This window comes from Bos javanicus, chromosome 4 (assembly GCF_032452875.1).
Source record: "Bos javanicus breed banteng chromosome 4, ARS-OSU_banteng_1.0, whole genome shotgun sequence".
Taxonomy (NCBI): domain Eukaryota; kingdom Metazoa; phylum Chordata; class Mammalia; order Artiodactyla; family Bovidae; genus Bos; species Bos javanicus.
Window position 1 is genome coordinate 74,343,923 of NC_083871.1, and position 25,114 is coordinate 74,369,036.

Genomic DNA, 25,114 nt, shown 5'->3' on the forward strand with positions numbered 1-25,114 from the left:
AATTAACACTGGTATGAGTTATATATGAAAGTTAATGAGAGTAAATCATGAGTTCTCACAAGTGAAAATATTTTTTTCTATTTCTTGAATTTTGAATCTATATGAGATGATGGATATTTGCTGAAAATATTGAGGTAAATATTTCATGATATAGTAAGTCAAATAATTATGCTGTATATCTTAAACTTATACAGTACTGTATGTCAATTATATTTCAATAAAACTGGAAGAAAAAAGAAAAGTATATGCAGCTCCTCAGAAACAATACAAGTTTTAAGAAAATCATTCTTAGTCTTTTAAAAAATTGAAAAGACATAGACATGCATATAGTTTGATTTTTTTTAATAAAAAGTCAGACTAAAATTTTTATATTTATGATGAACTCACAGAAAACTCAGTTGGTGAACTTGATATTAAAAATAATCATATTTATGGCAAATCTGAACAGACACTTAATTATAACTGCCAATGCTATTTTCATCTAATTAGATTTCACTCTTAATTAGTTATTTTCAGAATAATTAGAAGTATACAGACTTGTGAAATAAAGATGAACTCACATTCTGAAGCATGAGATATGAAAAGTTTATAAATTATGATTGAAAAGTCAAAAGAACATATTCCTTTGAAAAATAAAAGAAGCCTAAAGAAAAATGATTTAATGGAAAAATAAATGAATTAGAGAAATGCCATAAACCAAATATGTATTATAGATCTAACATTTTCAAGTCTGTTGATACAATCTAAATATCAACACAATGCTTTTGTGAGAAATCAAATGGAATTTTCAATGACAAGTGTAGGGGTTCTGTGCTACAATGTCAACAGAGAATTGAAGTACTTTGTTAACTCCCAATTTTGACAAATTTAAGAAAATCCTTCTGTTAGAATCTGTTTTATAAACTATTGATGCACTAAAGAAATAAAGTCTTTGGAGATATAAAACTCTTTCACTACATTAATATGATTGTTACTGTCAGTCACCTCAGTCATGTCCAACTGTTTGCGAGTCCATGGACTGTAGCCCACCAGGCTCCTCTGTCCATAAAATTCTCCAGACAAGAAAACTGATGTGGATAGCCATTCTCTTGTTCAGGGGATCTTCTCAACCCAGGGAACAAACCCAGGTCTCCTGCATTTCAGGCAGATTCTTTACCGGGGAAGATTCTGAGCCACCGGGGAAGCCCATTAATATAATTAAGAATTATTTTTATTAACTCATTATTAAGAATGTAATACAACAATTATGTATTAACAGATCATTCTAAGAATATAACTCAAGTATAACTTAAATTCCTACAGATTAGCAGAATATAGATACCAAATTATGTAAGTGAAGAGCTTATTAAGTAGTTTTAAAATTCACAATAGAAAGTAGTAGAAGAGTAAACAAGACAGAAATAGGTTTAAGGCTGGCTGGTGGAAACATAAATAATTCAGGTTTTATAGACAGGACAGATTTTGTAATTATTAATAGTGAAGCTCATGGATAAAGTTAATTTTTAAAAATCTTGTGAAAACAAACAGCACACACATATCAATGAAATGTATACCAATGCCTGGGGTAAAAAAAAATTAATGGCTATTCAGAATATCATTTTTTCCCTAGATCATTAATCATTGATTAATAATTATTAATAACTGCATGATAATACAAAATTCTTGGGTCTTTGGATATCAAAAATGTTAGCATGTGTGACAAAAATGAAAGCAAAATATAAATTAACCTGTCTCTTATCATATGTATTGATCCTATTCTAAAACTGCAAAAGTTACTCATGTTATGTTTTCTCCTTCAGAAACCATGCTGTTTTCATCCAAATTTTGCATTAAGAGATTCTGTGTATTTTTATATATGTCAGGTACCTAAATTGTGGACATGAGAGAAATTAACTATTTATTGCTCTCTACTTCTCTTTACTAAATACCTAAAATCTAAAATTAAAATATTATCCTTAGTTTCATTAGCCAAAATTCACTAGTGAATTAACTTTTTAAGTTGAAGTATAGTTGATTTACATTTTATGTGTTTCAGATGTACAACATAGTGATTCAATACTTTTATAGCTTATACTCAATTCAAAATTATAGGTGTTTCCCTGTGACATATGTTTTTATAGTTTATTTTATACATAGTATTTTGCATCTCTTCATCCTCTGTCCCCCATCTTGACCTTCCCCTTTGCCCCCTCCCCACTGGTAACCCCTAGTTTGTTCTCTATAACTGTGAGTCCATTTTGCTTTATTCCTTTGTTTTATTGTTTAAATTCCACATATAAGTGATAATATACACTTTTTAGGACTTCCCTGGTGGCTCAGACAGTAAAGAATCCACCTGCAATGTGGTAGACCTGGGTTTGATCCCTGGGTTGGGAAGATCCCCTGGAGGAGGGCATGGCAATCCACTCCAGTATTCTTGCCTGGAGAATCCCCAGGGACAGAAGTGCATAACAGTTTACAGTCCATGGGGGTATAGAGTCGGACACGACTGAACACCTAAGTACATACACTTTTTATGACTGCCTGACATATTTCATTAAGCATAATAATCTCCAGGTCCATCCATGTTGTTGCAAATGGCAGGATTTGATTGCTTTTTTATGGCTAAAATTTCATTATATATGCACATAACATCTTTTTATCCAATCAAGTATTGATGAACACTTAGATTGCTTCCATATCTTGGCTATTGTAAATAGTGCTGCTGTGAGTATTGGGGTGTACTTCTTGGCCACCATTGCAGGTCTTGCAGATTAAGAACATTTCTGTCCACATAGAACTTTATGTTAAGCAGGCTGGTCTAGAATACACAGTGCTTGTATCATTTATTACTTTAATTTTTTTTTAATTGAGACAAAACAAGTACTACAGCCTGTAAGTTTAAGGTATACAGTGTGTTTATTGATACATTTATATATTGCAAGATGATTGACACCTCTATCAGATCACATAATTATCTTTTTGTGTGTGTGTTGGGAATAATTAAGATCTAGTCTCTTAGCAACTGGAAGACAGTATTATTTCTATAATCACTATGTTGTGCGTTAGACATCCAGGACTTTATTGGTGGCAAATTTTTTACCTTAAACAGTATCTCCCCAATTCTCCCACCCCCAGCACCTAGCAGTCACATTTCTACTCTGTTTTTATGAGTTTGGCTTTTTCAGATTCCACACAGAATTGAGATCACAAAGTGTTTGATTTTCTGTGTCTCACTTATCTCACTTAGCATAATGTGCTCAAGGTCCATTCCTGTTGCAGATGGCAGGATATTCTTTCTCGTGGCTGAATAATATCTGTATGTTTGTATTCCACATTTTATTTATCCTTTCATGTATTGATGAACACTCATGTTGTTTCCATATCTTAGCTATTGAGAATAATGGTGCAATAAACATGGGAGTGCATATATCTCTTCAATATCTATTTTCACTTCCTTTCAGTATATACTCTGAAATACAATTGCTGGATCATATAGTAATTCTATTTTCAATTTTTTGAGGAACCTCCACATTTTCCATAGTGTTTGAACCAATTTACATTCCCACCAAGAGTGTAGAAGGGTTCCTTTTTCTCCACATCCTCGCCAATATTAGTTATCTCTTGTCTCCGTGATAGCCATTCTAAGAGGTGTTTGGTTACAGCTCACTGTGGGTTTGATTTCTATTTCCCCAATTATTTATAATGTTGAGTATCTCTTCATGTAGCTGTTAATCACTTGGATGTTGTTGCTGAAAAAAATATCTAATTCCCCTGACCTTTTTATTGTATTGGTGTTTTTTCCCCCTATCCAACTGTATAGGGTCATTGTATATTTTAGATATTAGCCCCCATCCTATATATGTATATGTGTGTGTGTATGTGTGTGTATATATATATATATTTATATGTGAATAGCAAATATTTTCTTCCATCACATAGTTTGCCTTTTTTGGCTGTTTATTTTGCTTTTTAGTTTGCTGAATTAATTGACTAGTTTCAGCAGTTATTTGATTGTGTCTTTAAGAGTTCAAATCATATTATCTGCAAATGACAATGTTACTTCTTTCATTCCAGTTTGAATGCCTTTTATTGTCTTTTCTAGCTTAATCTCTATAGCTAGGACTATCAGTATTGTGATAAATAAGAGTGTGAGAGTGGGCACCCTGTCTTATTTCTCATCTTAAATAAAAAGGTTTCAGTTTTTCACCATTGAATATTATTTTAAGCTGTGGGTTTGCCATATATGTCCTTTTATATTATATTCTCCTTATACTCAGTTTTATTAGGAAAAGATATTGTATATTGTCAAACATTTTTTTCTGCATCAGTTGAGATGATCATTTTTATCTTGAGTTCTATTATTGTGGTGTGTCACATTTATTGATTTTTTTTATTTTATTTTTAAACTTTACATAATTGTATTAGTTTTGCCAAATATCAAAATGAATCCACCACAGGTATACATGTGTTCCCCATCCTGAACCCTCCTCTCCATTTGTTTTTGATGAATCATCCTTGAGATGGTTTTGGGATCAATCCCACTTGTTCCTAGTGAAGGACCCTTTTTACTGTGCTGTTGAATTTGCTTTGCTAATAGTTTGTTGAGAATTTTACATCTGTGTTCATCAGGGATAATTTCTAGTTTTCCTTTTTTTTGTAGTGTCCCTTCCTGGATTTGGTAAAAGAGTAATGCTAGCCTTAAGTTTGCAAGTATAGAGGACTTTGAGAAGGATAAGAAAAAATTCTTCTTTAAAAGTTTGATAGAATTTGCCAGTGAAACCTCTGATCTAGGGTTCCTCTGTGCGGGTAGCTTTTTGATTATTGATTCAATCCCTTTACTCATTACATGTGTACTCACAGTTTCTGTTTCTTCCCAATGCAGATGAGTGGGTTGTGTGTTTCTAGGATTCTGTTTCTTTTAAGTTATTCAATTTATTGACATTATGCTGTTTACAGTAGTCTCATTATATTTTGTATTTCTGTGGTATCAGTCATAATGTCTCCTCGTTCCTTTGTGATATTTGGGCCTTCTCTTTTTTCTTCTTAGTTTATCTGAATATATTCTGTCTACTGGAGCTTGGTCTCATTACTACACCAGTGCAAAGTGGTAGGAGGTGTGCAGAGTGCTCAGGGTACCCAGGATGACTACTGACCCATAGGAAGTACTCCTCCTGTGTGACAGGTGTGGTACTCCCCATGCTCATGAGTGGATTTATTGCTGAGCACAGGCATCAGGGTCTGTTTCCCTTTAATGTTATTTAAACTTTTCTCTTTCCTGATCTCCTCTGTCCTCCAGTCATGGACTGGATTCCCCAGGACTCTGAGTGCTGCTAGACAGAAACAGGGTAGTTGGGCAATCATTCACTGCTCTCCTTTTCTCCTATGAGACAGGGCACCACCCCCTGATAGGTCATCATTGTATAGTCTTTCTTTGGGAGGGACAGCACTGTTGAAGTTGTTCTTACCATCTCCATAGCACCAGTTGCATGCTGGAATCTCCCTTCAGGAAGGCTGGACTTCATAAATCTCTCATCTGTGAGAATTTGCCCAGGTCAGCAGTTCAGGTTTTTTTTCCCAACTGTAGCAAAAGAGGTTGTAAGTTTGCTTCTCTTTTGGTTCCACAGTCCACACCTAAGGTCTACTTATTGCTAGATGCTCAGATGGGCAAGACTCCTCAAATGACTCCTCATAGGTCCCTTGGCATATGGTGCTGGATCCCACAACTTCCACACAAGTACTTTTGTTCATGAATAAATGTCTAATTTTTTGTTGAAGAGGATGAACTAAAAAGAGGAACCATGTAAATATCACCATTCTGTAATTATTACCTTTAATTTGCCAACTTGACAACATATTATACTACTGAAACTTTCTTCTATACATGTTTTTTTCGTTATGTTTCTAATGTCTTTCTAACATAAATAATACAATTTTTTTCCTTTTCAAAGTATCATTACATCAAAATATCCTCCTGGATTTTATGTGCACAGGTAGTGTTAGTTTGTATTCCATAAACAATAATTTACCTTTGTTTTCTTACTCTAATGAGCTCTTATTTGGTCTCATTTACTTAATAAACATTTAAAATGTTTACCATAATCATAGCTAACATCCACTAAGCCTTTAATATGCTTTTGTAACAAGTCCTTTACATTGAGTCCAATTCTAAATTCTCAGAATAAAATATATAATTATTCCACTTTACAGATAAGGGAAATGACTGCAGTGAAAGAGTAAATGATTTGCCTAAGGAAACACAGCTAGTTTTTTCAAAATTCAATGATAAAATATCATAATCTGACATACTGTGATATTTCCTTTGTGCCAGCTGCCTTAATACCCTTACCCTGACTGTGTGGAGAAGGGAGGAGGAGAAAAGAAAGTAGCTACAAGTTTAATAGGCATTAAATATGTCAGAGTAACAGACAAGCTCACATCTGCTACAGAAACCGGAATGAAAGCTTCTAAATATGTCTACATATGCTGTGTAGAGACTTGCAACATGCAGTGTGATTATGCACAAAAACACATGTGATTATTGCTTAGGTCATATGGCTTGGGTCACTTGCATAAGAGGAATCAAGGGACAAATTATGTTCATTTGCAGATAAGAGTGGCTGCTGCAAACAAAAATTGGAACGTTTTGAAGTAACCATTTATGTAGGCCAAAACTGGATCAAAAAACTTCAAGATCTTTTCCACTTGGGCAGAAACAGGCAGATAAGAGCAAGCTGGGAAAATGGACCCAATTTGTAGGATTAGCTCTTTGGAAAATAAGATGGGAAGGGAGAGTCCTGCTATTCTATGCTTAGTGACTTAAGAGACAAAGCCTTCCCTAATTTGATCAAGTCAGAAGTTGAAGTCCAAGCCAAAACCTATATCATAGGCACAGAGCCCAGAAAGTAGGTAATAGGAGAAAATAGGTCTGAGGTTGAAAGCTTATCTCTGTAAGCTTTTAGTTAGTACTGAAGATGCAGAAAAGGATCATCACCCAGAGGACAGGGCTTCATACAGTGTTAAAGTATCCGAGCTACAAACAATAGAGCTGAAGTTCTAGGTAAGACTTCAGCTACAACAGACAACTGGTACCAGGCAGAGTCACAGAGGAAGAACCCCAGGCCAAGGCAGTGGGTGGTACAAGTTTGATTCTCAGGGGACAAGAGGCTATTCACAGCTCACACTGTTATATAACAGACAATATATAATACATCTTTGGCAGGAAGATGTATTTTATACTCACCATCTGGTAGACCTGGAGCTCTTTGTAAAATACTCTTTGATTAAAGCAGAGATTAGTCTATATAGGAGATGAAAGGGTCTGGAAAAAGGCAAAAGTTGGCCTTCTCCATTGAAAAAAGGTTGTTCTGACCTCTAATTCTAGAGTCAAAAAAACAGTCTTCTGACTTGCAAAGTACTTGTCAGTCACTGATAAACTACCTTAGCTGTCTTTCTTGCATAAGCCTGTCAAAGGCAAATTTGTATTCATCCATATATTTTCTAGTAAGTTCTTTCGCCCTCCTTCATAACCATAGAAAATATATTCTTGGTATATAGATCACTCACATCCTGAAGTATATCTACATAGAATTTTAAAATACTCATTGCATATTCTTAGTGGAGCCCATGTGGCTTAGGTTATATGGTTTTATAGCAGTATATAAGCAATATCCACTTACAACACTTGATTAATGCTATTCTAAAAGATTCATTTAGGTTGTTAACATTAACACATATTTTCTTTTCCCTTTTCACATGTGGATTTTTATATTTGTTTACAAAATGTTCTCAAACTTCCTAAGAACTATTTCTAAGGTCTCTCTGTAAGAATCAAAGAAAAACACATAAGAGATTTTTGAGTTTTTACTTTTTCTTAAAACATTAATAAAACAAGTACCCAGATTGTTAGAATTCAATACCACAACTGTTTTATTTGTGTACATACACTGGAGACAAAAAGGTGGATAAGATGTTCTAACTACTATCAAGAATTTCAGTCTATCTGAAGGGAAAGAGATACATTCACAAGTAACTACAATGCAAGTCTGCAGTGATAAATGCTATAAAACAAATATAAACATTTCCTGTGGGAGCAAAAAGGAAATGGTGATTGATTGAGATTATGGGTATTAAGAAAGGGAAGCCTTGCAAAATGTATAACATTTGAGTTATATCTTTAAGAACACCTATATCAAGAAGGCAGAGAAGGGGTAAGGGAAAAGGCTAATTTTTGGCAGAGGAAAGAAAGAATGACACTGAAAATTGCCTGTTTTATTCAAGGGCAGGGAACAGTATCCTGTGTCTGAAGTACAGAGGATAAAGGTAAAGAGAAGAGGGAAGGCTGTTGGAGATAGCAATCATGATTATGAAAGGCATTGAACACCATATTGGGATTTCATTTTCAACCCCTAGGAAATGGGAGCCTCTAAAAAAAGACTCATATTGGAGACTCAATTAAGAGAATAGCATATTTATAAATTTTGAAAACTTATTGCTTAGATTTTAGAAAGTGTTTTAGTAAAGAAGCATAATGTGGTGGTGGTAAGTGTGACTTTCAAAATCAATTATGTAAAAGATACTGTTATCTAGATGAGAGCAATGATTTAAAAACAGTGCAGTTGAGTGGAGAAAGGTCCATTTGCATTTTGCTGAGCTAGTACCCTCAAAGAGCTGAATGATCTTCCTTTGACTCCATAATCAAATGAGTAAAATGAAGATTCTACATGTTACAGATTCAGAGAATGAATGAAATGAAATATAATGACGCCCATTAGGACTACAGTGAAATATAATTAAGCACATTTTGGATTATTCATTGTCATCAAGAAACAATGAATTTGTTTGAACTTTATATTAGAGGCTTTTATATGCCTGGGTATGGCATAAGCCTCTTGGAGGAGATCACCATTAACCCCACTGTAGAGTCACCAGAACTTACACAGGACCGGGGAAACAGACTCTTGGAGGGCACAAACAAAACTGTGTGTGCACCAGGACCCAGGAGAAAGGAGCAGTGACCCCACAAGAGACTGACCCAGACTTGCTCATGAGTGTCCAGGAGTCGCTAGCAGAGGTATGGGTCAGCGGTGGCCTGCTGCAGGGTTGGGAGCACTGAGTGAGGCCTCCAGGTTAAACAACAGGGAGGAAACACAGCCCTGCCCATCAACAGAAGATTGGATTAAAGATTTCCTGAGCATGGTTACCCGTCAGAACAAGACTCAGTTTCCCTCTCAGTCAGTCTCTCCCATCAGGAAGTTTCCATAAGCCTCTTATCCTTCTCAATCAGAGGGCAGACGGAATGAAAACCACAATCACAGAAAACTAACCAATCTGATCACATAGACCACAGCCTTATCTAATTCAATGAAACTATAAGCCATGCCATGTAGGGCTACCCAAGATGGATGGGTCATGGTGGAAAGCTCTGACAAAATGTGGTCCACTGGAGAAGGGAAGGGCAAACCATTTCAGTATTCTTGCCATGAGAATCCCATGAACAGTATGAAAAGGCAAAAAAGATAGGACATGAAAGATGAACTCCCCAGGTCAGTAAGTGCCCAAAATGCTACTGGAGAAGAGTGGAGAAATAACTTCAGAAAGAAGGAAGAGATGGAGCCAAAGCAAATGTCCAGTTGTGGATGTGACTGGTGATGGAAGCAGTGTGCAATGCTACAAAGAACAATATTGCATAGGAACCTGGAATGTTAGGTCCATGAATCAAGGTAGATTGCACGTGATCAAACAGAAGATGGCAAGAGTGAACATCAACATTTTAGGAACCAGTGAAATAAAATGGACTAGAATGGGTGAATTTAACTCACATGACCATTATATCTACTACTGTGGGCAAGAATCCCTAAGAAGAAACGGACTAGCCCTCATAGTAAACAAAAGAGCCCAAAACTCAATACTTGGTTGCAGTCTCAAAAATGACAGAATGATCTGTTTCTTTCCAAGGCAAACCATTCAGTAAACAGTAATCCAAGTCTATGCTCCAACAAATAATACTGAAGAAGCTAAAGTTGAATGGTCCTATGATGACCTACAAGACCTTCTGGAACTAACACCCAAAAAAGAGGTCCTTTTCATTATAGGGGACTGGAGTGAAAAGTAGGAAGTCAAGAGATACCTGGAGTAACAGGTAATTTTGGCCTTGGAGTACAAAATGAAGCAGGGCAAAGGCTAACAGAATTTTGCCAAGAGAGCACACTGGTCATAAAAACACCCTCATCCAACAACACAAGAGAAGACTCTACACATGGATATCACCAGACAGTCAATACTGAAATCACATTGACTATATTCTCTGAAGCCAAAGATGGAGAAGCTCTATACAGTCAGAAAAAAACAAGACCAGGAGCTTACTGTGGCTCACATCATGAACTCCTTATTGGCAAATTCAGACTGAAGTTGAAGAAAGTAGGGAAAACCACTAGATCATTCAGGTATGACCTAAATCAAATCCCTTATGACTAGATTATACAATGGAAGTGACAAACAGATTCAAGGGATTAGATCTGATAGAGTGCCTGAAGAACTATGAATGCAGGTTCGTGACATTGTACAGGAGGCAATGATCAAGACCATCCCCAAGAAAAATAAATGACAAAAGGCAAAATGGTTGTCTGAGGAGGCCTTACAAATAGCTGAGAAAAGAAGAGAAGCTAAAGGCAAAGGAGAAAAGGAAAGATATACTCATTTGAATGCAGAGTTCCAAAGAATAGCAAGGAGAAATAAGAAAGCCATCCTCCATAATCAATGCAAAGAAATAGAGGAAAACAGTAGAATGGGAAAAACTAGAGATCTATTCAAGAAAATTAGAAATACCAAGGGAACATTTCAAACAAAGATGGAAACAATAAAGGACAGAAATGGTATGGACCTAACAGAAGCAGAAAATATGAAGAAGAGATGGCAAGAATACACAGAAGAACTATACAAACAAGATTTGCATGAACCAGATATCCACGATGGTGTGATCACTCATCTAGAGCCAGATATCCTAGAATGCGAAATCAAGTGGGCCTTAGGAAGCATCACTACAAACAAAGCTAATGGAGGTGATGCCAGCCAATTTGGAAAACTCAGCAGTAGCCACAAGACTTGAAATGGTCAGTTTTCACTCCAATCCCAAAGAAAGGCAATGCCAAAGAATGCTCAAACTACCGCACAATTGCTCTCATCTCACATGATAGCAAAGTAATGCTCAAAATTCTCCAAGCCAGGCTTCAACAGTACGTGAATTGTGAACTTCCAGATGCACAAGCTGGTTTTAGAAAAGGCAGAAGAACCAGAGATCAAATTGCCAATGTCCCTGGGATCATCGAAAAAGCAAGAGAGTTCCAGAAAAACATCTGCTTTCTGTTTTACTGACTATGCCAAAGCTTTTGTGTGGATCACAACAAACTGTGGAAAATTCTTAAAGAGATGGGAATATCAGACCACCCGACCTACCTCCTGAGAAAGCTGTATGCAGGTCAAGAAGTAACAGTTAGAACTGTACATGGAACAACAGCCTGGTTCCAAATCGGGAAAGGAGTCTGTCAAGGCTGTATATTGTCACACTGTTTATTTAACTTATATGCAGAATACATCAAGCTGGAATCAAGATTTCCAGGAGAAATATCAATAACCTCAGATATGCAGATGACACCACCTTATGGCAGAAAACAAAGAAGAACTAAAGAGCCTTTTGATGAAAGTGAAAGAGGAGAATGAAAAAGTTGGCTTAAAACTCAGCCTTCACAAAACTAAGATCATGGCAAATAGATTGGGAAGCAATGGAAACAGTGAGAGAATTTATTTTGGGGGACTCCAAATCACTGCAGATAGTAACTGCAGCCATGGAATTAAAAGACGCTTGTTCCTTGGAAGAAAAGCTGTGACCAACCTAGACAGCATATTCAAAAGCAGAGACATTACTTTGCCAACAAAGGTCCATCTAGTCAAGGCTATGGTTTTTTCCATTAGTCATGTATGAATGTGAAATTTGGACTATAAAGAAAGCTGAACTCAGAAGAATTGATGCTTTTGAACTTTGGTGTTGGAGAAAACTCTTGAGAGTCCCTTGGACTGCATTAAGATTCAACCAGTCCATCCTAAAGGAAATCAGTCTTGAATATTCATTGTAAGGACTGATGCTAAAGCTGAAACTCCAATACTTTGGTCACCTGATGTAAAGAACTGACTCAATGGAAAAGACCCTGATTTGGGGAAAGATTGTAGGTAGGAGGAGATGGGAACTACAGAGGATGAGATGGTTGGATGGCATCATTGACTCAATGGACATGAGTTTGAGCAAGCTCTGGGAGTTGGTGATGTACAGGAAAGCCTAGCATTGTGCAGTCCATGGGTGTGCAAAGAGTTGGATATGACTGAGTGACGAGCTGAACTGAACACTTTGCTGTAACCCAAAGACATTTCCAAAGTAGTCTCAAATAGAAGCATTCTTCTCTCAAGACATGTGGACACTGGGGGAAAGCAAGGATAGGACAAGCTGAGAAAGTAGTGTGTGTATATAGTCTATCATGTGTAAAATAGATAACTAGTGGGAAGCTGCTATAATATAATACAGGGAGCCCAGCCTAGTGTTTTGTGACATCCTGGAGGGGTGGGATGGGACTCAAGAATAAGGGGATTATATATATAATGACTCATATATAATGACTCATTTATTGTGTGGCTGAAACCAGCACAACATTGTAAAGAAATTATTCTGCAATTAAAAAAAAAAAAAAAAGCATTCTTCTCTATTCTTGACAGATCTTGAAGCCTGGAGTGCTGCAGTCCATGGGGTCACAGAGAGTCGGAACGACTGAGTAACTGAACTGAACATAAACCACGTGGCTAGCCACATAGCCAGTCTATATTTCCCAGATACACCGTAGTTAAATGAACCACTTAACTGAGTTCTGCACGAGGGAATATAGCCAGAGTGATGTGTAGCACTTCCACACCTAGACAAGAAATTCCTCTGTACATATTTCTTGTTTTATTGCCTCCTGCCACTGAATGCAAGTGACTGTCCTGTCCTAGAAAAAGTAGATGATGCCTCAGTTCATGGATGAGATACCTAAGAACTAGACACACTTTCCTTGAACTGTTAACTTGAGTGATCAGTAAACTGCTGTTGTTTTTGAGACATTGTATTGGTTTTGAGACACTGGGGTCTGTTTTATTCGGAAGCTTAGCTGAACTGAATACAAATGTATTGCATTTGAAATTTCTGTAACACAACATTTACATTACAATGATCCATGAGAGAGAAATAAGCAGCATCCCTAGATTACACAGAGGAGAAGCACCTGATTCAGAATGAGAAGGCTGAGAAAGCTTTGCAGAAATTTATCTTGAGACCAGGAGTTTGATCAGATCGAAAATTATTGGGAAAGGCATACTGAGAGTAAGAAAGAGTCATATATGAATAGAAGATTAAAGTCCAGACTTTGTAAATTTTGTTTGTTGACATTTGGATTCTTGGAAGCAGAGATATCAATTAGTTGGTCTTACTGAGATGTATTGATATTAGTTCTATTAAAGGTTATTTTGTTAAAGGTATAACTCTAAAGGTTCTTTTGTCTACTGGATCAAAGGAGGTCTTTATTTAATTCATACAGGCTTTAATGATGTGAGAAAACATTAAGCAAGCTTTAATTCAGCTACCCATGCCTTCTACACTACATTTTGAAGCAATTAAAAGTCCCTAGGCCAAGAAAAGAAAGATTTCCTAGCATTACAGTAAGGGGACTGCAGAGACTGTCAACAGAGAAGGGGAGGTAAAGGTATTTTGACAAATTGTGATGACAAAGAAAATTGGATTTTCCCTCATTTTGTCAGAGGAGGAAAAGCACTTCCTTGGGAGTGTGAGAAATACAGCACAGACCAAATTCATCTTCTGTTACCTAAATGATTCTCCTTTGCATTTCATATAAATTTTAAAACCAACTAGTTAATTTCCAAAAAGGCAAAATAGGTAGACATTTTATTGGGATGACTGTAAAGCTACATATCAATTTATATAGGACTGACATCTTTATAGTACCGAACATTGTAATCAGTAAACATCATAAATCCCTATATTTAGGCCTACTTTAATTTTTCTTCTTGATGGTATGCCACTTCTTTTTATATACAGTGGTAGCACTTGCAGTTCTGTAATGCTGCTGTTGAAAAATTATGATGTGGAGATATCGTATACATTTTATTAGATTTATTCCTAGAAATTTCCTGGCTTTTATCTATTATAAAGTGGTAATATTTTCCCCACTTAGTTGATAACTTTTAGAAATGTCATTTCTAGTTGTGCATTGCTGATATAGGTGGGCAGTTGATTTTATATACTGATCTTATAGTCAGTGACCATGCTAAATTTAATTATTTGTTCATTCTTTGGATTTTCTCTAATCACAGTCCTGTCGTCTTAATAATGGCAGATCTGTCTCTCATTCCTTTTCACGACTTACAACACTGTTAAGATCTTTAATACAATGTTTAATAGAAATGTCATAAGCTCGCATCATCCTCTTATTCCTAATTTCAAGCAGAAAGTTTTCAGTATTTCATTAATAATAATGTCTACCAAATATTTTCTTAGATACCATCTATTAGGTAAAGGAAATTACCTATATTCCTAGTTGAGTTTCTTCTATTACAGAGTGCTGAACCTTATCAAATATTATTTACACATGTGGCAATGTTATCATATGATTTTCCCCCTTTAGTACCTTAATTTCCTTAGTGAATGCATATATACTTTCCTTACATAGTTTTTTTCAAACAATCGGATGTTACAGATATTTTAATTAGGTACAAAACCCACTGAAACGGAAACTCTTTGTATGGAAGAGTTTAATCTTTGCTGGAAAATTCTATTTCTATGAATCTATAACTTTATAGAAGATAAAATTTTTTTATAATACATAGTTATATATGCTTCAGAATCACATAGAACTATTTTAAACAATTTACACAATGCTTTCTCCAAGGTATGAGTTTTTTTCACAAACATTAATATTTTTGCTCATTTTCAAAATGTTTGCTTTCCAGATTCACCATCTTAAACATACTACCAGAACTTTCCTGTCAAGTGTTAATAAATAAGCATCTCATAAACACCTAGTAAACAAAAAGTGGTAATTCCACTTTTGAGAATTTAAACTTCAGGTCCCTTGACACATTTTTGGAATGATGTATGTTAAGTCATTGTAGTTTTATTTGTTACAGCAAAAAGCTGGAGAAAGTTTATATATCAGAGTAGGCTACATTAGGCTGAAGTAACAGACAACATGAAGATTTTAATCGTTTAAAGCAGTAAAGTTTTACGTGGATTCTGCTTAAATAATTCATCCATCTACTTATGGAACAGGAACTGTCTGGAAATGGTGAGGGCTGCAGTGATGGAAAAGAAAATGACAAAATATACCCCATGCTATAAAAATTCTGACCACATAAGTTCTAGGTTTTTTTTTTTTTTTTTTTTTTTTGGTGGGGGGTGGGAAGCAAGGCACTTGGCCAATTTTGGCCAATGAGAGAAGGAATCTGATTACGATTCTCTTCCATGGTAGGAAATTAAATATTGATGAACTATAATTATACTAACCAGTGTTCTTTTCAGATCACAAACCTTTGGTTTCCTTTCTCAGATACTCACTGCTCTCCCTCCAATGGCAACTACTAGAACACATCATCAATTTACTTCTTTGCTATTGAAGCCCTAGGTCTCAGTCATTCCAATTTACCACGTGCAGATGGACACTCTCTACCAGAAACACACTAGTGAAATAAGGACAACAACTCTGCTATGAACACCTCCATTTAGATGGAGAAATAGCGAGAAACATACAACAATTACTCATATTTAGCAAGGCCAGTTCACGCTGGTCATATAGAGAAAAGAGCATTTGTCCTGAAACTGGGGAGTAAGCCTTTGATCTGTCTTCCTTAGAGCGGTCCCCATGCCACAGTTATTCATGATCCTTAAGAACCCGCTCTGGGAGGCAATTCTTTTTCCATTATCTTCCTAGGCTACAACTGAAGAAGATATGTGACAACTTTTTAAGTGGTGAAAAGCTTTCTCAGCCCATTTTCTGCCCACAGAGTGTTAGAAACACAATAGTCTACTTCAGTTCCAGTTAACATTTGTCTTAATAGGATTACTCTCTGAAATAATTTGTTGACCTCTTATTTGATTTGATTTCAACCTGTACTATGTAAATACAAATAGCCAAACTCACAACTCTTCCTAAGACATCCCCCTCTATGTGTACGTAACTGTGCCTACCTTGAGCTATCAGTCGTAAAGAAAAGTACACTTACTCTTTTTCTTTTCTATCTTTTATTTCTTTTTTTAAAATAAACTGTCTTTCTAACACACTGAATCTACTGCTAGCCACTTAATCTGTTCCCAGCTCTTGTTTTATGGTCCATAGGTTTTATATGATCTTTGCTACAAGGCTGATTTCACAGGCTTTTTCTCTTAATTTTGCCTTTTATTGTTAGAAATCAAGACACAATTTCCACTTACAAACCACAAGTCCTAATTCAGGACTATCTTCCTTTCCACTTTCCCTTTCAAACTGGCAATTTCTGCTCTGGGCTCTTTTCTTCTTCTTCTAGTTAACAGACAACCCACACTACTCATATTCTGTTTCCCAATCTTTTCACCAAACTATGAAGGATGTTAGTGACTTGTCAAGTTATTGCAGACTACCATTTTATCACTGTTTCTCCAAAACTTAATGTAGACCTCTATCCTTCCAACTTAAAACAATTCTTGCTATTTATTTCCTAACCAGGATGATGACAACACACAGGTCTATGTTATGGTAGTGCACAAATTCTGGTATCGTTTTTCATATCAATTATGATCATCTAGTAATGCTATGGCAACAAATGAAAAAATATTTGCTTTGTGCATTTTAGCAATTGTGTTTCTCACTCACACATAGCGTTTAGCACAGGTCCTAATTATTATACTCATATGGAAGGAGTACCTTTTTCCAGGTTGAAAAGGAATTGTACTGGTTCTCTTGTCTGGTTGAGAGAGAAGGGGAAGGAGACAGAATACGACAAAAAATATTCACTGTCCCTTAAAGTTTTTACCGTAAGTGATACGTCATTGTCACTCATATTTCACTGGTCAAAACAAGACATGTGGCTGGAAAGGACTAGACAAACGTGATCTCAGAAGTCAGGAAATGGATATTGGTGTGAACAATGACACAGCCTACTACAAATATTCACCAGTTGGGGGGTTGTAAATTAACTGTGTGAAATCCATATAAAGAATCACAAGCTGTGGTTTTAAAAATAAGAATGATGACTTATTATATGTATAGATATGGAAATACCTCCAAGATCAGTGTCTTTTAAAAGAAATTTAAGTTTTGAATAGCTTGTATAATATGCTAAATTCTGTGTGAAAAGAGAAAGGCATAAAGTCTGTAAGAATATCTAAGAGACTGGCCAGAGAGAGTAGACTATTCACTATATAGTACTTTTTATTCTCACATTTTGAACTACATAAATGTATTTCCTCTTCAGAAGTTATGTTAGACAAAAACAAAACAATTTGTCCCTTAAAAATGTATCTAAGTTTAGAACAATCTGGTAGATAGCACATGACTGACAACTATATCACAGAAAGTGTCAAATAATATAAAACTGCTGGCTTGGAGAAAATAAAATGTTCAATTTATGTCTAACTCTGTTATTTATTTTTGTTCTTTACCCTAATATCCAGGTAACCTTTTTAATATAGAAATATAAAAGCCATACCCATGTCATTACTTAATATTCAGGTATTTTGCTAGTAAAGGTCCTGTTTTTACAAACATAACCATACTGATGATACCCCATAGTATTTTGTTCACTTTGGGTTTCCACGTCTTTGTTTCTAAACTGTGTCTCGGAATGATGTAAGGAATGCATTACAGGTATGTAGTTATAGCTGGAAACCTACATTAAATTATTTTTAAAATCTCAGATAAACTAGTTCTAACACTGATAATGACATTTTCAATTTTTTACCTTAAAATATTTTGTTATGAAAGAAAACCTGTATTTTAAATAACTTACTGTTTTTTCATAGAATGCTAATGTACCAGAAATTATAAGTTTCATTACTAGAAAGTCTGTGTCAAGCAATGAGACTGGTTTTCGAAATCTATTTTATACCTACCATATAGCAAAACTTCTAAACTCAATACAGTGTTCTCAAATACATTAAATACACTTTGTTTTTTAAATTTAGGAATTGTTTTCCAACATGAGATCCTGACCAAGGTACGTGACTAGTAAATATTATGCTGTTCTTTCTACAATGGTAGAATGTTTTAACTTTTACTATTAAGTAGAAACTTCAAAATCACCTGCTGGACATTTATCAAGTTTAGTGAAAACATTCTAAAACATACATTTTTGCACTGAATTTCAGATATTCCAACTGAAATAAAGAATAGTTTTTACTTATATTTTTGGTGCTAAGATTTTGAAAATTTCCCTAATCACGAGGGCTTCATGTTGTCATTAGCTCAATACTGTACATGCGTAGCCAAGTTTCATCATTAATTTTGTTTGTTTTTAGTCACTAAGTCATGTCTGACTCTTTGTGACCCCATGGACTGTAGCCTGCCAGTCTCCTCTGTCCATGAGATTTCCCAGATGGGAATATTGGGGTAAGTTGCCACTTCCTTTCCCAGAAGATCTTCCTGACCCAGGCACTGAACCCACATGTCCTGCTTGGCACCAGATTCTTTACCACTGAGCCACCTGGGAGTAGACTGCTAAAGAATCTTCTTGTTAATTTAAAATTTAAACAGATTTCTTGTTACATGTACTATTTTAACCTCATCATATACCCAAGAAAGAGACTATTCTACACGTAGAATAGTCTATTCTGTAAACATGTAAACTGTCGCCTGCAAACCATATCTGAGATTTCACTTGGAGTAAACTTCCTATACGCAGAAATTAGGTCCTTGTCACAGAGTATGTTTCAACTGTAGTTGACCCTTGAACAACACAGGTGTTAGGGATGACCACCCTCTGTAACTGTGGCTCTGTATTTACCAATTATGTAGTACTGTACTACTACAGTTTACATGTAAACCGAAATGTCAGTTCATTTCTACACGCAAACTCTTACAGTTTACATGTAGAAATGAACTGACATTTCAGTCAAGGTTTGGTACATCGCTGATGTTTACATTATTCATATCACATGTGATATGAGGGTGAATTTGGTTGTTAATGAAATCACGGATGAGATGATAGAAACTACCAAGCACTGTAGTGAAAGTTGCTCTTCTATATAATGAGAAACCCAGTTTTTCCTTACAACAGATCAGGAGCTACATTAGGCATAGGAAAATCTCGTCTGTGGAATAAAGGCAGATACCCTTGTTAATCTACACAAAAGATTTTAATTTTTAAGTTTATTTTTAAAATAAATACAAATAATGTTCATCTCTCTTTCTAATAACTCTCAGTGTCTACTAATTGCACTGGTCCATGCACCCCTATGGGCTTCCCAGGCGGCACACATGTGGTTCGACCCCCAGGTTGGGAAGATCCCATCGGGAAGGAAATGGCAACCAACTCCAGTATTCTTGCCTGGGAAATCCCATGGACAGAGGAGCCTGGTGAACTACAGTCTATGGGGTTGCAAAGAGTCAAATATGAGTCAGCAACCAAACATGAACTCAGGCACACATTATCAACTAATAGTAGAACAGAGAAGCTCTCATCACTAAAGATGGTGGAGTAAAACAATGTTTTCATATAAAAATAAAAACTCACCTGCAAACCATATCTGAGATTTCACTTGGAATAAACTTCCTATACACAGAAATTAGGTCTCTTCTCACAGAGTATGTTTCAACTATAGTTGACTCTTGAACAACACAGATGTTAGGGATGACCACCCTCTGTAACTGTGGCTCTGTATTTGCTAATTGTGTAGTACTGTACTACTTACTATTGAAAAAAGCTGCATGTAAGTGAACCCATATGGTTCAAAGCCACGTCACATCGTTCAAGGGAGAAGTCACTGTATCTTGCCACAACAGTAACCTCATCATATTATTTAGTTCAGCTTGCAGGGAACTTTACAAAAATGAAATCAGATTGCAATTAATCTTCTATAAGCTTATTTTTCTGTTCAATATTATTTAAGATACATATATTTTTTACATATGGCTCCTATTTATTTTCAGTGCTTTAAAGTATACAATTGAGTAATTGTACTATAATTAATAATCAGCCTTATTTTTGATGACTATTTTTTCCCTCCACTTTTTTTTCTTTTCAGTTACAGCAGTGCTGCTAAGAACACTCTTTTCCATACACATTAATACATGAATGATCTTTCTCTATGGGTGGTTGTAATTCTGCACATACACATTCCAGTTTACTAGCTTGTTCTTGTTTTTCAGGACTCTCATCAGCATGTTATGAGTTTGCATTACACGATATTGCCTAAGCACTTAGTATTTTCAGACTTTAAGTTTTGCTAACCTGGAGGATTTGAAATAAGATCTTATTGAGTGATGATATCTATCTAATCAAGCTTCTTATATGCTAAAAAAATTAAAAGGCATTATCTAATACTGGAAAAAATAGTTGGCACTGTCAGAGAATACTGTATTTAAAAGTGAATTTACCAAAATAAATAGATTAAACTTTTTTTTTGTTTAAAACAAAGTTTTTACTATTATGCACTTGTCTATTAGCTCAGATGGTAAAGACTTTGCCTGCGATGCAGGAGACCTAGGTTTAATCCCTGGGTCAGGAAGATCCTCTGAAGGTAATGGCAATCCACTCCAGTATTCATGCCTGGAGAATTCCAACAGAGAAGCTTGGTGGGCCCCAGTCCATGGGGTCACAGAGTTGGACACGACTGAGCAACTAACACCTTTACTTTCCTATTCATTTCAGTTCAGTTCAGTTGCTTAGTTGTGTCTAACTCTTTGCGACCCCATGAACTGCAGCATGCCAGGCCTCCCTGTCCATCACCATCTCCCAGAGTTCACTCAAACTCATGTCCATGGAGTGGGTGATGCCATCCAGCCATCTCACCCTCTGTCGTCCCCTTCTCCTCCTGTCTCCAATCCCTCCCAGCATCAGAGTTTTTTCCAATGAGTCAACTCTTCGCATGAGGTGGCCAAAGTATTACCACGACACAATTCAGTGATGTTCTCAGGGGTGCCTGGGGCTATTACTGGGCTCACCAGAAAGTTCGTTGTTTTTCCATAGGATGTGATGGGAAAACCCCATAGAACTTTTGGGCCCATCCATAGATTGTTTATCCTTATACTACCCAGTCTCCAGCTACCTGAAACACTTTTTCCTCCTCTCTTGATAGCATCTATTCAGCTTTTTCCCTCTCTTTGTATCATATCACTTGCCCCTAGTGGTGCCAGCGCCCTCTTAGTGGTGGTTTCTAATAGGCAAGCAACTGAAGAACAAAATAACCAATCTCACTTTAAAATATGGATAGATGGATGTAGATATTTGCCTTGCAGTTATGATGCCTCCCCCTTCTAATTATTAAGTTCCTGGATTTCTGTTTATGGTTGAGTGTCAGTTCTCTTACACTCTAAGATAACTATTTTAGTTGCCTAGAGATGTTTATCTCATCTTATTTCAGACTTTAAAATATCTCCTATAGGTCTTAGTTATTAGTGACTCAACTTAGGGAGAATTGCTTAAAAAATTAATGCATTAAAAAAAAAACCTTTTTCATGACTAATTTAAAAATACTATTTTGATTATATCTTAAGTGCTCCTTTTTCTACAAAAAGCCAAAAACTATTTAATATTACATTTTTGCTAAGGTATCAGTGAGCTTTCTTTTAGCATTTGTAATATGCCTGTTTTCATTTTTTGAAAAGGGCAAGTACTTAAACAGAATGTCAGTTTGTTTCATCTATCCTAAACACGAAAGAGAAATCATTTCAGAGCGAGTTATTAAAGTGTTAGCAGTAAAATAGCAGAGAACTGGGCAGAGTTCTAAATACAGATTTTCATCTTTATGCTACAGTTTTGCAAGCCTATCAAGTACTATAGAATGTACCAACAAAAGAAGTGACTATCTACTTAGAAATTGCTCTCATAGCCAAATACATAAGTACCTGATTTCCCCTGCATAAATTCATCATTAATTGTGTATATGTAAACATTATCCAGAATCCTCAAAGAATTCCATTTAGGAAGTAGATTATGCATGAAATTAGTTGATGCATTAATCAACGCATCAATTCCCAAACATGCAAAAGTAGTTATCCTCCATGTTGCTTAATTCACTGTGAGTTTTTCACAACAATTTTTGAGTTCTACAGAGATTGATCTAACTTCAATTGCTAGGCCCAGCTCTCATGCTAAATATTAGAAGCAACAAATTTTAATTTTACAGTAAGAAACATTTTAATTTAATTTAATTTTAATTTTACAGTAAGAAACAGTAAGAAACTAAAAGTAAGCTATTCTATGTAAACCAATATTTGGCATCATATCCTTATTTGAGTTATAATAATCCTCAATCATGCTGATAAAAATATAAATGCTTTAATTTCCCCTAAGAATATGAATGAAAACTTCTTAGGGGATTATGAAACACAAGAGCTAAACGAAGCTTTTCTGAAGCATAATGAGTAATAAAAATGAGTACTATATAATACATTTGAAATGAAGGAAATTTAAGTGCACATTAATACAATATCTTTTAAAAATCTTTCTTGTGGAAATGAAAATTTATCTATTACCAAAGGTGGTAAATTGAGAGGATTGTCAATCTGGATAAAAGATTATAAAGAGTTTCAATTTTTATACAAAAGAGTTTCTTTATACAAGCATTTCTTTCTTCACATCCACAAGACTGTAAAATTTCCTGAAATATAGAATTTAAAATTGGAAAATAAACTCCTATAAGCCAAGTGATTTCTTTAGTTATATTTTTGGTTTAAAAGATAAAAGCTCTGTTTTAGCCCCCCAAAGATTGTCTTTTCTCATATTCTTCTTGGGCATATTATTGTAATTTGAAAAGAGATTCTGAAAATAGAGGCAATAAAACTGTTTCTGCTTGCATGCTGTGAAATTCTCCCCACAAGGTTTTAAATTGAACTTGCTCAACAGGCAGGGAGAACCACCTTCTTTCTTCAAAGACATGAGAGGATTTGCTCAGTAAAAGGAAAAGGTCTAACAGCATTCTCTGAAAGGAACAGGTTGAGTGAGTCTGTGATCGCCACTCCTATCAACTTTCCTCCTATCATCAGAACATGCCAAGGAAGCCAAACTGTGCATGCGACGTGTGGGAGTCAGTTAAAGCACAAGCTAACCTAACTATCTACAAAAAGACATCTCAAAAAGATAAGATGATTTGATTTATACATTGTGTGGTTTGAAAGTCCAAAAGAACCATGGCTTAGCATATGAATAAATTCCACAGTCAGCTACAGGTAAAACTGGAAATAAATTCCTTTCTCCTTAATACAAGGAAGCATAAGATTTACTTTGACCCTAGGTTGAGGGGAGGGAGGAAGGTAATAGAAGGATAAGGAAATATCTTATTATTCTTTTTCAAATTTTCTATAATAATAATGCACTCTTTCTAGTCAGTCCTTCAATAAAGGCAGAAGTGATTTTAACTGGAAATATATATTTTGAAATTCTACTGAGTTTCAAATCATAAGCCTTTTATATATTTGGTAAGCACTATGTAAAAATGCAGTATACCATTTCCATTTTTACACTTTCCGATGTGGGGGTAACTGAAAAGATCAATTAGGTCAAATTGAGTGTTTGTTACAGACTGAATGCTTGTGTCTCCCTAAAATTCATATGTTGAAACCTAGTTCTCATTATGATGTTATTTTTAGGTGATCAGGTGATCTTACAAGAAGAGGCCACACATATAGCTCGGTCACTTTCTGCCACATGAACACAAGACCTCAACAGTCTGCAACAATGAAGAGGGCCCTTACCATAACCCAGCCATACTGACAACCTGATCTGAATTCCAGTCCCTGAACTTTAAGAAGTAATTTCTGTATATAAGACACCCCCTCACACATAAGTCTATGGTATTTTGTTAAAGCAGCCAGAACTGATTAAGATACTATTTGACCCTATCCAGAAACTCTTTGCTTGGACTCTGCAAAGTGAGAAGGTGTTAATGAACACATGAGGAGAGAAAGTTCCTTTGAAGAATTTAGATAAGTGATTAGACAGGAAAATCTGAATGTGAGGCACCTCTAGAAAGGAGTGAGAAGCAGTATCACAATGCTTTGTACTAATCCAGAATATAAAACTAACCCTCAGGAAAGTGTTTTAAATAGATAAATAAAAATGGAATACACTCTTCCAATAAAAAATGGAAGACACTCTTAGACCCCACATAGAGAGGAAGGTTGGTTCAGTCTTCAATGGATAAAAGCACGTAGAACTCTGAGTTCTTCATCACAAATGATGGGGGACCATTTTGCAGCTCAGTTGGCTTCTCCCCATCCATTCCTCTCAAGCCAAGCAAAACACAGCCTTTCCTCAATATTAATTGTGCACACTGCCAGCTTGCCACTCTGGAGCTTTCCAATTGTCTCTGATGATGAGATGTGCAGAACCCTCTTCATACCTGACCTACAAGCAGATAGAGCTGCTCGTTCATACCTGTTTGCTAGCCTGCCATGGTTGTTGGGAATCATAGGGAACCTGACTTCTGCAATGACTGGGAGAGCCAGATGACATCACGTGAAAATGTTAATGCCCTGTAGAATGAATTTTTACCAACAATGGATAGGAAATGGAAAGAAGCCAGATAAACTCTTCTTCTCCCCTAGAAGATTCCTCACCCTTGTAACCAGCTGTACTTTCCAGTAAAACTGTCAACTCTGCAGTGCACTCTGCCCTGTTTGTCTTTTATCCTCACATTTGTTTCTGTAAAATGGCACCCCACACACTCATTGAATAAAATTAGTACATATGTCTTTCTTTGTGCTCTTCTTTTTGGAAACCTGAATAATTGAAAAGTAGATTGTTGAGGAAAATAGGAAATAATCCTTTTCTTACAGCTATTTCTCTCAACTATGTACAGATGAAAGAGATGAAATTATAAAACAGAGAAAGTAAGCAATTATGCAAACAG

At 35.8% G+C, this 25,114-nt stretch overlaps 1 long non-coding RNA gene across 1 annotated transcript in view; it reads left to right on the forward strand.

Annotated features, from left to right (window-relative positions):
- Positions 1-24,865, forward strand: part of LOC133246263 (uncharacterized) — a 72,504-nt gene extending 47,639 nt beyond the window's left edge. The window contains exons 2-3 of the long non-coding RNA XR_009735989.1: positions 18,230-18,261; positions 23,110-24,865. This is a non-coding gene — a long non-coding RNA (uncharacterized LOC133246263). The remainder of the gene's footprint in view (positions 1-18,229; positions 18,262-23,109) is intronic.
- Positions 24,866-25,114: the final 249 nt, after the last annotated feature.